The following is a 14079-nucleotide window of genomic DNA, read 5'->3' as shown; positions in this document are numbered from 1 at the left end:
AATAAAGTGCAGTAAACGGTCAAACGGTTTGCACTACAAACCAGTGTGTTCATAATTAAGATAATACATTAAAGGAGACATATTATGCCCCTTCTTACAATATGTAATATAAGTCTCTGGTGTCCCCAGAATGTGTCTGTGAAGTTTCAGCTCAAAATACTCCACAGATCATTTATTATATCATTTTGAAAATGCCTATTTTGAGTGGAAGCAGAAACACACTATTTTCCATGCCTGTCTCTTTAAATGCAAATGAGCTGCTGCTCCCCGCCCACTTTTCCAGAATAGAGCTGCGCCATTACAGCTCGGACCTGCTAAAAACATCTTTTTTGGTTCTGATTAGCATGTTTATCGTGCTGAAATCATGCGTTTTAAACCATATGAGTTTAAACTTCTGATATATGGTTTTCTGAGTGCACACGGACAGAAAGCGGCTGTCACAGCATGTGAGTACTAAACTAAGTTCTCATTCACAAACAAGTTTACATTAAAACACACGAGTTACAAAATAGTCAGTTATGTCTGTGAACGTAAACAGCTGGGAAATAAATCGCATGTTTATTTTAGATCTGTGTGGCAGCAGCAATATACATTAAATAAATCAATAAATGCACTGCTCTCTTGTCTCCTCTGAGGCTGGGACTGTAAATAGTGTTCTGTGCAGCCAAAGACAGAACAGTTAGCATATTTTGCTCAAACTTCCGCCATGGGATGCTTGCGAAAACACAATAACGGCGCCGTGGGTGTAAACTTACAGATTAAGGGGCGGTAATATTATAATGAGATCCCTATGAATCCCTTAAAACAGCAAAGAGAAGTCATTTTGGGCCTACAGAGAGTTTGCATTTTAATGCTGCGTAAGAGAGCATGTGGAGACGAGGTTCGAGTCCAGTGAGAGTCAGCGGTGCTGGAGGCTGTGAGATCCCATTAGCCTCTGGTGAAGAACCAGCCAGCCGTGACCTTAAATTAAAGTTCAGGGTTCAGTATCAGTTCAGAGCGCTATTGCCAGCATTTGTGGCTTAATGTCGATAAAGACAGAAAATGATTTATCATTTTCAAAATGTAGTAATTTTCTGACTTAAAGTGTATTCAAAAATTTGAATTAATTTTTATGGTAAGAAATTATTAACACCATAAAAATAAAAAGTACCTTTTACCTTTTATTATTTATTTATTTTGTAACATTTCATATAATTTTATTTTATTTCATGAGTAAAGCATAGGTTGTAACACAAATTTTCAATAATATGTTTAAAATATTGACTAAAATCAATACATTTATTTATTATCCTAATAACCTAGTGGTAGAAAAAATGAGAGGTACTTTTTTTATTCAAAACTAGTTTTAAAAAATAATAACACTAATAAAAGGACAAACATTATTTTTTGACATGAATGAATGAATGAATGGTTTTACGAGCCTCACTTTTCTTTGCGACAGACAGACAGATAGATAGATAGATAGATAGATAGACAGATAGACAGATAGACAGATAGACAGATAGATTAGTCAAGCTTCACATTTCTTCTTTTAAACCCACTGAAATTGCAGTGGTAATCAACGTTATACCACAAATGCTGTGAATAGAGCTTAACTATTATTCAACCCAGAACATATCTTTATTTAATGTAAAATAAATAATGCATTGCCAAAACAGAGCAGTTTATCAGAACAGACTGTGGCACATTAGTTGTAATGTGGCCTCTCTATCACAGCAAGATAAAGTGCAAAATATAAAATAAAATAAATTATACAAACATGTGAAGGATCCACAAATGGCCGTGCAGTGGAGACAGGGTTGCACTAGGTTGGAAAACTCTTTTATGCCAGTCTTTGATGTTTGAAGGAAACAAAAAAACAATGGCAGAGAAAAACATCAAAAACATCTGAATCTCAGTCTTCCTTCTCTGACAGACATCATCTTGACATTTTGCTCTGAGGGAGACTGAAACAGGGGTCAGGAAATAGGACTGAAACTAGGAAAAAAAATTTTTATTGAAAAAGTGGCCCAAAAAAAAAGCAATTTTCTCAAAAAACACAGTACTCTATAACACAAAAGTCTCTCCCGTGTACATAAAAACCATTTATAAAGCTGCAAAAATGACTTATGACCAACATATGACCAACCACATTTGCATATAAGCACCTATTCAGTACAAATTTATCCTACAGTTTGAACTACAACAGTATGTGAAGGTTAACCAATCAGAACATACTTCATTTGCATATCTTCAAAGGTTCAAGAGCAAACACCACCTGTTTAATTCTAATGGTCAGGAAACAGCCATGAACTTTGACTGTTTGACTGATGAACTCTTGAGAAAAAAAAAAATAAAAAATAAAACATTATAACCAACTATTAACTAATTTGATGATGCTGACTCTGAGTTAAAAAAATCTCCATAAAAACAGTTTTATCACAAAATAAGAATGAAGATTTTTCAAGTTATATATATATATATATGAATCCGCTTTAATGCATTTAACAAAATAACAAAAGCAGTCAAATGTCAAAAGTTGTGATTTTAATGAAATCGACAATCTGCAAAGGATTGGAAAAATTTGTTCAAATACTCACTTTAATGTCAAAGACCTTTACATAAGCACAAGTTTTTGAATAAATAAATTAGCTTTTTCACAAAATCAGAATGTTTTTGTCAGTTTAGATGCAGTACAACACTCACAGATGATGCAGAAAACAACAGGGTCATGTTTGTATTTTTTTCTTATATTTTTTTAATAATTCAGGATTAGGCATAAAATAATCTCTTCATAATAATCCATACATGTGAGAATCGGCAGAGAATTGAGCAAATACTTTTAAACCGACTCAGAGGAAGACAGAAATGTCTGGTGATTAAGGAATAAAACAAGACTTCACCTTGCAAATGGTTGTCAAAAGCAACAACGCTACAAAATGCACATCATATTTTGTGAAAAAGTATGAAGTGCTACAGCAGGGGTGGCGAACTCCGGTCCTGGAGAGCCGCAGCCCTGCAGAGTTCAGCTCCAACCCTAATTAAAACGCACCTGCCTGTAGCTTCCTAGTAACCGTTCAGACCTTGATTAGCTTGTTCAGGTGTGTTTGATTAGGGTTGAAGCAAAACTCTGCAGGGCTGCGGCTCTCCAGGACCGACGTTCGACCGACGAGGGTGGCCCCTGTGCTACAGCAAAACAGACATTTTTGGAATATCATCCCAAAATTAGCAAGAAACAAGTATTGGATTTCATTCAGCAGATACAGTGCATTTCACAAGTGGATTTCACAAGAAAAAAAATGTATAATGTATAAGGTCAAGTAAAGACATTTCTCACTCATAATAGCAATCCATGCCTCAAAACCCCCACCAAACCTCTGCTTTCTGCTCGACTCCACCAAGCAGTTGTGAGTATTTACAGATGGAGACATGCCGTGTGAGACACCAGCACCGTCTCTTCCATCATACATGAAGAGTATTGTTCATTCAGGCCTAACAACAGTAGAGACAGCTCCTATGTCCCCTATACTGTCAGTCTAAGGAAGCCCATCACAATAGCTGCATTGATGCACGCTGTTAGCAGCAGTCTGACGGCACATCTAATGAGGATCTGACAGTTCTCACACAGTGCTGCCTGCGCTGTCACTGCACTCACCAAAACCACATCTTTATTTTCATGGGTGTGCATGCTGACGGCCTGAGAACTACGCTCATGGTTCATCTCTGAATCACATGCCAAGTCTAAGAAATCATCTTGTGCTTGACAGTGGTAAAGTGTGGTGTTTATATAAGGGCACTTAACTTGAATTGCATCTTACAATATCTTAAAAGGGATAGTCAGGGTTATTATTGTTGACTAAAACCATTAAAATATATTTGTTCACTGAAATAAGGCTGAAATAAAATATAAATGCAAGAAATATTTATGCATGCATGCACGCACGCACACACATTATGGAAAAAAAAAACTTAGAAGTGGTAACTAACTGAAATAAGTTTGGAATGCAGCACTAAAACTACTAGGAAATATTAAAACAAATACATTAAATTAAATGTATAAATTACATTTTATAAATATTAACAAAAACTATAATTGTATATAAATAATACTATAATAACCATGGGAATAGTTATAAATGAAAAGTCACTCATTAGTTTTACTCATCTGCATGTCATTTCAAATTCATATGACTCACAAAAGGAGAACTTTTGAAGATTGTACTGGTCAATCTTTTCTATCCAATAACAATGAATGGAAACTAAAGTTTTAAAGCTTCATACAAAGACACACAAGCACCATAAAACTAGTCTAAAATACTCATTTTGTGCTGTATTCCAAGCTTTGAAGCTTAGTGTGAGAAAAATAATTTAAAGCATTAGTCACTGAAAATCTTCCCTCCAGTGATTTACTGAGTCATTGAGTTGAACTTGACAAGCGGATCAATCTGATTCATGAATGAATCATTCGTATGCGGTTTTGTGAATCAGGTTAATTGATTCACTGAAAAGATCGGACTCAAAATATGATTTGTTCACAAATCACACATTACTCTTGAACTTTCCTTTTCATTCTAAAAGACTTCAGTCCTCAATCATTCCAATACCATTGAAAAAAGCATGGAAACAAAGCTCAAAAAGTCTAATTTTGTGTTCTGTGGAAACAAGAAAGTGTTTGGTACAACACTTATATGTGGTACAACATTACTTGTGAGTAAATAATGACACTTTTTTTTATTTATGGCTGAACTTTACAGTCATAACCATGTGTTGTTCTCTTCAGGCTCTCTGTAAGTCTAACATGATTCTCAGAGACATCACTCATTCACACGCAGGCCAGAATTCAAGAATCACTTTTGGCTATTTAACCAAAACTAGCCTGTCTCTGAATGTATTTCCCTGCAGATCTCCACACTGAAACACAAAACACTCTTTGTTCATCACAAATTACGAATAAATTCCCTCTCTTTCTCCACAATACCGATGGCCTGAATCGCTCCTGAGCATTGCATTTCATGTTCCTGCAATCAGAAAAGCAATTTTACAGAAAACAAGGTACAGCGGTGTGTTTGACTTTCGGCACTGGCAGTAATTGGCCTGTTAGAGTGTTTTCCCAGTTCTGCAGTACAAGGGTCAGAATAGTAAAATAAAGCTCTCCCACAGCTGAAGGATGTGCACAGGGAGAAAATGCATTATTCCAGATCATTTACACTTAGCTTTTAAATCAAAGATCGTACTGCATCAGCAAGGAGAATCAGATAAAAGTCCTGAATATAAGCAAGGACAGCAGCAGGATCTCTGTAGGTATGTGCACAGAATACACACACACACACACACACACACAGACCACTGTGAGATAATTTAACCTCATTATTCTATCCGCTATACATTGTCTGATAGCACTTTTTAAAATCAGTCCGACATTTTCTTAATGGTAGCATTAATATAACTGTGGCCGACATTATGATGATTAATTAGAGTAATAATGATGTCCCTTATGACTGCTTTAAACGATTCAGATGATGAAAGGGTCAAGAAGAAGGGTTGGTACATTAATATCCTGTGTGATATTTAAATGTTTCTGAGCATGAATGCTCGTTGGTGGCCATCAGTACTGTTTGGTGTCCTTTCTGGCAGAACCTCGCTGTCATTTAATTTCACCCCGAGACGTGTGTATTGATCTTGAGAGCCACTGCAGTATGTACACACACACACACACACACACACACACACACACACACACACACATAATGAACGGACACAGAAACACACACATAGGGGTGGGAGGTATGATCAAAATGATATATCACATCTAACTATATTAAAACTTTGGCAGAAAATGTAAAAAAAAAAATACTAATGTTCAAATGTTGTAAGATTTTCTTAATGTTTTTGAAAGAAGTCTCTTTATGCTCACCAAAGTTGCATTTATTTGATCAAGAATGCAGCAAAGACTGTAATATTGTGATATTTTTTTTTTTTACAATGTACAATAACGGTTTTCTATTTTAATATAGTGTCTGTATAAATGTATTTTATTCCTTTGATTGCTAAGCTGAATTTTCAGCATCATTACTCCAGTCTTCAGTGTCACATGATCCTTCAGAAATCATTCTAATATGCTGATTTGTTGCTCAAGAAACATTTAAAAAAACAGATACGCTGCTTAATAGCCTTTTTCCAGGATTCTTTGATGAATAAAATTTCACAAGAAAAGCATTTGCAAAAACATCTTTTGAAAAACCAGCATTCAAAATCATTCATAGCCAAATTAAATGCAAAAACAAAAATGAACAAAAACAACATAAAACTATAAAATTGATTGCTTTGATTTAATTACACATTCAAAGCCAATATAGTGTAAATTAAATATACATAAAAGCTGTGAAAGAGCTAATATGCAGTCTATGCTGATACAACAATAATTGAAATCAATCAAACATAAGTAAACAAATACAAAAATTAAGCAAAATATTTCACATTTTCTTTTTTGAATTAATGTACATTTATAAAAATATACTCTGTGTTATATTATCATGTCATTAAATGATAAAAAACAACAACTAGTTTTTTTGAGTTTTACATAGACTGGCCTAATCATGTGTGACATAACAAATCTTTACATATATCCTTTATATTTTACATGCACCATTACATGCTGATATTTGCAATCATCGTGCATAAGAATCAGCAAACCTCGATTATGAAACACAAGCAGCCCTTGCGCAACCAACGACAGCAAACCAACATTTATGAATCGAAGTTTCAAAAGCCTACGACAAAAGACAATTTTAACTTTTCCCAAACTGTGAACCTCACTGGACTTTAAATGGTTTTACAAACGACTTTTAATAGCATTCTGAATTACTCTGTCTCTTTTCCATTTGGCTCTCATTTTTTTTTTCATGATTTATGAGCAGGTTTAGATCACAGGTTTAACCTAGTAAATTAGTTTTTCATCTCCGAGAATGTCTTCAGTTCAATGTCACAACCGAATAACTGAGACATTAGTGCATTGTGCTCATCTTCGATCGAATCAAATGAAGTGTCCGTATGACAGTGAACAGAGGTTCACACCCATCTGTCAATCATCAGGCCATGGAATGGATGGTTTGGATACTCTCACGCCTCTTAAAGACCATCTTCACCCTTTGAGATCAACAAGACACAGATGTAACTGACTAAGCTAGATCCCCCTGATCTGCTGCCAGTCACAAGCTAGCCTGACACTGAACACTGAACAAGACAGAATGCCTATAGTTTGTTTCACCCTCATTTATCACTGTTTCCCAGTGCTAATGAAGCCATAAAGCAGCTAACAGCACACACGCAGCCACTTAAACTAAATAAGCCCAATCCATAAAACATAAGAGGTTCATGACGTCGGTGTTACTGAATTTGAGGGATTGAATTTCTCAAGTGCTTCTTGTATGAAATCAGGGTGCACTGCTTGTTAATAACACTTACATTTTTGTTTAAAGGTGTTATTCAGCCCAAAATTTTTATTTTTTTGTCATTATTGACTGATCAAAAAATAATTCAAACATAAAAATTATTTACGCTCCAATAAATAAATAAATAAAAAGATGGTGAGTAAAGAGAATAAATAATGATAATTAATAAAAGCGTTTTAATTTAATTTAATGTATCCTTGGCTAAATATAAATTTTCCAACATGTCCAAATTTCTTAGTATCCCCAAACTTTTGAACGGTAGTTTATGTCAATTACAGATTCATACAGCAAGTACTACAAATAACAAATATTTTGTCCTAGGGACTGTGAAACATTGGCTCTGATCCTTCCATCCACAGAGAGCAAGAATTAAAAGGCAATCGTTGTGACATAAGAAGATGACGTGACAACAAAGAGACTGAACTCTAGAGAAAATAAATCTTTCAAATGTACAGAAGGAAATGAGGTCAACATAAAAACGAAAAAAAAAGAAATGCTGCCGCTGAGAAGCCATTTCCAGCCTGAATGTAGTCAAACTACATAATACAGAAACAAAATAATACATCTGAAATGGAGTCGTGTAAACAGTAAGTAGCTCTAGATTCAAACCTTGGTTTTCTCCTGCTGCAGTTCAATTTGGATTTCGGTGAGTTTGGCCCTCAGCTCCTCATTGGCTGCCTGCAGTGCTGCCATGGTGTCAGGCCGCTCCCCTTTGCCCCGCCCACTGGGGGGTTTCTTGGACATGTTGGGCGGTACTCCACAGGCCACGCCCCTTTCAGGGATGACCTGAGTTTGTGAAAGGTCAAAATTGGTTTCCGTTTGTTCCTCAGCTACATCTTTCCATCCACCTGCAGTTCACAAGGAAACAAGGATTTAAAAAGCTCACCAAGATGTAGAAAAAAAATTATAGTTTGACTGTTTCACAAAAAAAAAAAATCAGCTTGAAATACAAATTAAAAAGCCCATTAATTAATGCAATTTCTTTTCTGTTGACAAATTTCCAATTAAAATTGGGTCATATTGTATTTTGTTCCATTTTCCTATAGAATAAAGCACTTAATTTTCCATTCTGTTAAAATGTATTTTGTCATCTTTTAGTACCACACTAGATGACCTTAAAGCTAACAGAAATTGACTAAAAGCCACAAAATATTTGATATTAAGTCTTCAAGTCTTCAGGTCTAAAATCAACACAAGACATCTTTTACAATAACTTTAAAATTTACAATAAAAAAAAAAAGAAAATTTGACACTTTTATATTTGCGAGTCAACAGCTACATATTCTAATTAAAAGACTTGCCATTGTAAATATCTTAAAGTCAACATAAAATCAAATAAGACCCATTTTTACTTTAGATGCACAATCCTGGAACAATTAATCTATGCATTTTATTCTTATTTGGAATAAATGAAGAAAACATTTATTAAAATGTATTGCTCTGCCCTTGCAATGAACCTTCAGCTGATTTCATGGCTTCATTTTGGTGTTCAGCACCCAATTTTCACAATCCTATCACTTTTAGATGGTTAAAAGCATATGAATATTGAAGTAAAATGGGTTGCAAACTGAGTTGCATGTTGACTTTACAACAGAGAAAATGGTATTAGTGCCATTTATTGATTAGGTCACAGGCTCACAGCACAGAAAACAGAGACTCATGAGCTGAATACCAAATGAGAGTCTGCTCTCTGCCAGATAAAATTAGAATAAAATTTATGATTTTCCCCTTTAAATATGTAAATATAAACATAAATACATATTATCTGAATAAATATTGTGTAAATAATTTTCTGTAGCCATTGCTCTCTAGATAGTGGTATTAGATTCAACAGTGTTATGGTTATTTCAATCAATATCTAATTCAATACTTTAGAGAAGTTCCCCGTTATCTGAGGGTTAGTAAGATCAGGCAACACTTTTGTGGAGTTCATAATAAGCTATATTCTTAACTTCGTTGCCTTGCTTGTCAAGTCAAACTGAAGTGCAATTTTGTGCTTTTAACAGTCAGCACCGTTCTCTTTCATATCCTGACCTGCGTAAAGCGTTTTCACAAACGTGAGGTTCATCTTAACTAGAAGAGATACGTTTCTAAGCACTGGGAATAATCGCTGTGACGTCACACAAATGCTAATCTCTGTTGGCCAGCACTGATTAGTTAATTCCTTCATTTAAATGATCATTGATAAATGAATGATAAAAGTTCCTCATTATAATAGTGATTTTTATTTCGTATAAACATCAGATTATGTACTAATTGGCATTGATTGCCCTTTTTCAAGTGTTTAACACTTTATTAGCAAGAAGACTGTGGGAGTGCCTGGCTGGCTTCTTACTTCTTTTGTAATAAAGCATTATTTTCTGACACTAGTTTCATCAATAAATGATCTCAAATCACATCTCAATTGACAGAAATGAAATGAAGTGAAGAGCAAATGGAGCCAAAGTCTCCTGCTTCTCATTTTTTTTTCTCGTGAGAAAAAGACAGTAACCTCACATCGTCTCTATAGTTTCAGAAGAGATCTCAATGTGCTCCAATTTGCCAAGATACAAACGTTTGAAATCCAAATGTATTCTAACCAACTGATCTAAGCAGTATGTCAACAGTTGAGGTATGTCTTGTTTTTTTTATTTCCTCCATGGAGAAACATCTGAGACAGATTTGTTGTAGTCCATTGAGCAATGAAAAGCGCTTTATATTAAAAAGACCCGCTTGCTGTTTTAGCAGTCTACATTCTGGAAAGAGAAACTGGAAGGTTTTCTCTGCTTACCACTATTACAAATCCTAAATCCACATCCAATCCCCACAGAAACATCTTTCCAGCTCTCTCAGCAGACTAGAGATAAGAGGAATCTAGCAACATTCCAACTGGTTTATAGATTACATGTAATCGGAAAAGGACAAAATAGGACAGAAAAGATCTCTAACCTCTCTAGATTAAAGGAAAAACATCTGTAAGTTTAAACCACTTTTATAATTGCAAAAGAGCAATTACACATACGTATAAGCATTTTTTATGAATTAATTTGCTTTGAAAGCACTCAGTTTATCACATTTTTATTGAGCATGTAATCACATCAGAGATGCACTTTGCAACTGTCTCAAATCCTTGGATACTTTTGTACTTTGGCTCCATTCTAGACATAGCGGCGCAGCTATATCTGAATCACTTTTGACATTTGTTATATTTTAAAAACAAAAATTATCAGTTGTTTTTCCGAAGAAGCACTATAGCTTACTAAACGCTAAAATACTAAAAACTGTACTAAATCTTACCTTACTAAAAACAATGCAGTTTAATAGATAAGCATCCTGAACAAGTATCAAATTGTGTTTAAATGAAGCATTAGAACTAGATATAAACGACATAATGGCCAGATTGATTACAATTTTGAAATGTAAATGAAATAATCCAACAACCAGTTTCAAAATGTACTTATAACAATTACATTTTTAAAATATATTTTCTGTCTACAAATTGTGTAGTACTCGTCAAAGTATGATAGACTGACAGCAAGCCTGTACTGAAGCAGGCATCTCTAACTACATTCTTTAACATAATCTCACTTTAGAAGTGATGAAAGACACCCTTCAGCTTTGCCCAGTTGAACTGAACACATTATGTGGATCATTGAGTAAGATAACGGCACTTTTCATACATAGAGCAGCTATAATGACAGCTCTGGGGTACAGCTCAATTACTTACAATTACCTCTTACTAAATTCTTATTGCCTTATCAAAGCTAAATAAATATCACAAGCTGTTTCCTGGACACAGATCAGCTATTGTCTAATGATAATTCAACACTGAGTCTAAGCTTTGTAAAGATCATAACGGGTTCAGAAGACCCCATATAGGAGAGCTATATGAGCGGCGAGCATGACAAATCTTTCATTTTTTTGAGTGAACTGTTTCTTTAAAATTCTGGATGTGAGATTACTTGAAGCGTCTAATCTGAGTGAATTTCAGGGACTCAGCAGACTTTATGCAATATGCTCTAAAATGAATGATAAAAATGTCTAGCTGCTCTTAAAACTTAAAAGGGTTCGTTGACTAAACATTTTTGTTACTTGAAATAAAATAAACATGAGCTGAAATAAAAGAAAATATAAAACACTATTTTTTTCATTCATTTTTTTTCAATTCATTAAACATTTATAAATTAAAATGCAAAACTGTATAGACATTTAAAAACAAAACTAATAAAAAAGACAAAAATGCATAAAATCAAGAAATTAAAGTGAAAACAGAAAATATAAAAATAAAATCTAATTCAAATATTTACAAAAATTATAACAGTATATCAATGATACTGAAAGAACACTAAATCTTAATCATTATCGGATATTTACAGGTTCCTGACCTAGTGCAAAAGTATATGCGTATAAGCAAGCATATTCATCATCTTTGATTAGTCTATTTAAAAAATATATGCTACTATCATTTGCATCCTCTCCAATTATATAAAACAACCTACTGTAGAGGCTAAAACAACAATCACATTTCTCATGTTATTATAAGTGCATCAACATCATGCAACCTGTTTGTAGACAAACTCGTTTTGAAAGCGACATCTAGTCAATATCCATGCCTTCTTTCAATTACATGCATCACAACCAATGCTTAAAACATAAATCTGTCTATGTGCATTCATATTTTGTTGCTTATGCCAAAACTTCCCCTAAAACCCTTTCTAAACCCCCCCCCCCCCCCATCTGAAGTCAACGAGTTAATTCCTTTAGGCTGCCGATCACATGCTCAAAAAAGATGCACATTTCGTCATCCTTCGCTTGCATGATAAATACAACCTGTGCAGTGTTTCTCTGCCAGGCGTTTGAAGAAAATAAACGTCAAGCAGAACAAGTCTCTTTGCATCGCAGATGGCAACAAACGTCCCAGTGGGCAGATGCCAGCCTGTGGACGTTATTCCAACCTGTGCAAGCGAGGCTGTAGCTGCTACAAACACCATTTGATCAGTATCTCCCCTTTTGCACCGGCTCGCATTGACAGCTCTGACAAACATCCCAGCAGGCCGATAACGGGATCGTTATATGGTAATGGCACGCTTGATACCACCCTGCTAGAAAGGAATTCAATGCATAAAGATTGAGACTCACCTTAAGTGCATGATTTGAGTTGTGATGTTGTTTTAGTCTGCAGGGTTTATCCAGGGAGCTGTTGGTCCTCCATCATTCTGTATGATTCGCAGCACATGCTCTGAAACGACAAGGGATGCATGTTGTCATGCCCTGAATTCCACGCAGAAGATGCTTGAATCCCTTCAGAACAGAGCTGCTTGCAGGCTGCTCAGACAGCTGGATCCTCAGCAATACAGACGTCGGATCACCAGGAGGGAATAACATGAAAAAAGGAGGAACGAGAGGGAGCTACTGCATGTTAGAGTAGAGATTTTGAAGCAAGAGAGATTTGATTCCTCACACTTACCATAAACACTCCCTCACCATCCCTGATGGAGAGCGAGGGATGATGCCGGAAGGAAGGAGGGGAGGGTGGCACGCACACACATACGTGCAGGCGTGTGCACATGCATACACACTAGGATCTGGCAGTTCTGCGGGATGCGTGAAGCCTGGCTTCTATCCTGGGTTGCCTTGTGGGAGAGACAGAGGAAAAGACAGCTACTGTAGCCGCCCGCTGGTCAATGCACTGCAACTGCATCTCAGTCCCACAGCATCACGTCATCATCCAGCCTATGCATTAAATAACAACCAACTACATACATGTGGGTTGTGTTACTCCACTCGTTGCATAGCTCTTGTTTATTTGGAAGTGATTCAGGATTCACACAGCATGCTGTTCCTTCCATATGGTTGCTGATTGAAACTGCATCATTGTGCATGGCTTAAATAATACTGCAGAACAACATAGTCCCACAGCATCACGTCATCATCCAGCCTATGCATTAAATAACAACCAACTACATACATGTGGGTTGTGTTACTCCACTCGTTGCATAGCTCTTGTTTATTTGGAAGTGATTCAGGATTCACACAGCATGCTGTTCCTTCCATGTGGTTGCTGATTGAAACTGCATCATTGTGCATGGCTTAAATAATACTGCAGAACAACATCATCATCATCATCATCATCCTAGTGTAGTGCTGTGATTTATCCTCCAGCCCTGGAAATGGCAACGGAGAGCTAAGACGGGAGAACAAAACATGAAATGACTGATGTTAAAGGTGCAGAGCTTCATTTCTAGGCCACTAGTGGCACTAAACAGAATTGAAAAAAATACTGTTTTGAAAGAAATTTTCCAAACATTCCTCCCACCTGCAGTTACGACAAAGTAGTAGTTCCGACAGCTTCATGTCACTGGTTGAGCAAGCAGTGCAATAAATCATCCAAGGAGGCCTATAATACCTGGAAAGAGATATCGGTTAGCACAGGGCTGTCCAAACTCGGTCCTGGAGGGCCGGTGTCCTGAAGAGTTTAGCGCCAACCCCAATTAAACACACCTGAACCAGCTAATCAAGCTCTTACTAGGCATACTACAAACTTAAAGGCAGGTGTGTTGAGGCAAGTTGGAGATAAACTCTGCAGGACACCGGCCCTCCAGGACCGAGTTTGGGCACCCCTGGGTTAGCATATTGCACTTTCCTGTCCATTTCACACTTTTAACTGAGA

The 14079-nt window shown here is 36.0% G+C and overlaps 1 long non-coding RNA gene and 1 pseudogene across 1 annotated transcript in view; both read right to left on the bottom strand.

The window, feature by feature from the left end:
- LOC107653117 (janus kinase and microtubule-interacting protein 3-like) overlaps positions 1–13304 on the bottom strand; it is a 46082-nt pseudogene extending 32778 nt beyond the window's left edge.
- Positions 13305–13333: 29 nt separating this feature from the next.
- Positions 13334–14079, bottom strand: part of LOC107653116 (uncharacterized) — a 1307-nt gene continuing 561 nt past the window's right edge. The window contains exons 2-3 of the long non-coding RNA XR_001630185.1: positions 13726–13815; positions 13334–13593 (exon numbers count right to left, since the gene is read on the bottom strand). This is a non-coding gene — a long non-coding RNA (uncharacterized LOC107653116). The remainder of the gene's footprint in view (positions 13594–13725; positions 13816–14079) is intronic.

This window comes from Sinocyclocheilus anshuiensis, unplaced genomic scaffold (genome assembly GCF_001515605.1).
Source record: "Sinocyclocheilus anshuiensis isolate Anshui unplaced genomic scaffold, SAMN03320099.WGS_v1.1 scaffold1328, whole genome shotgun sequence".
NCBI lineage: Eukaryota > Metazoa > Chordata > Actinopteri > Cypriniformes > Cyprinidae > Sinocyclocheilus > Sinocyclocheilus anshuiensis.
Note: the sequence above shows the minus strand (reverse complement) of the source record. Positions and strands in the feature narration are given on the sequence as shown.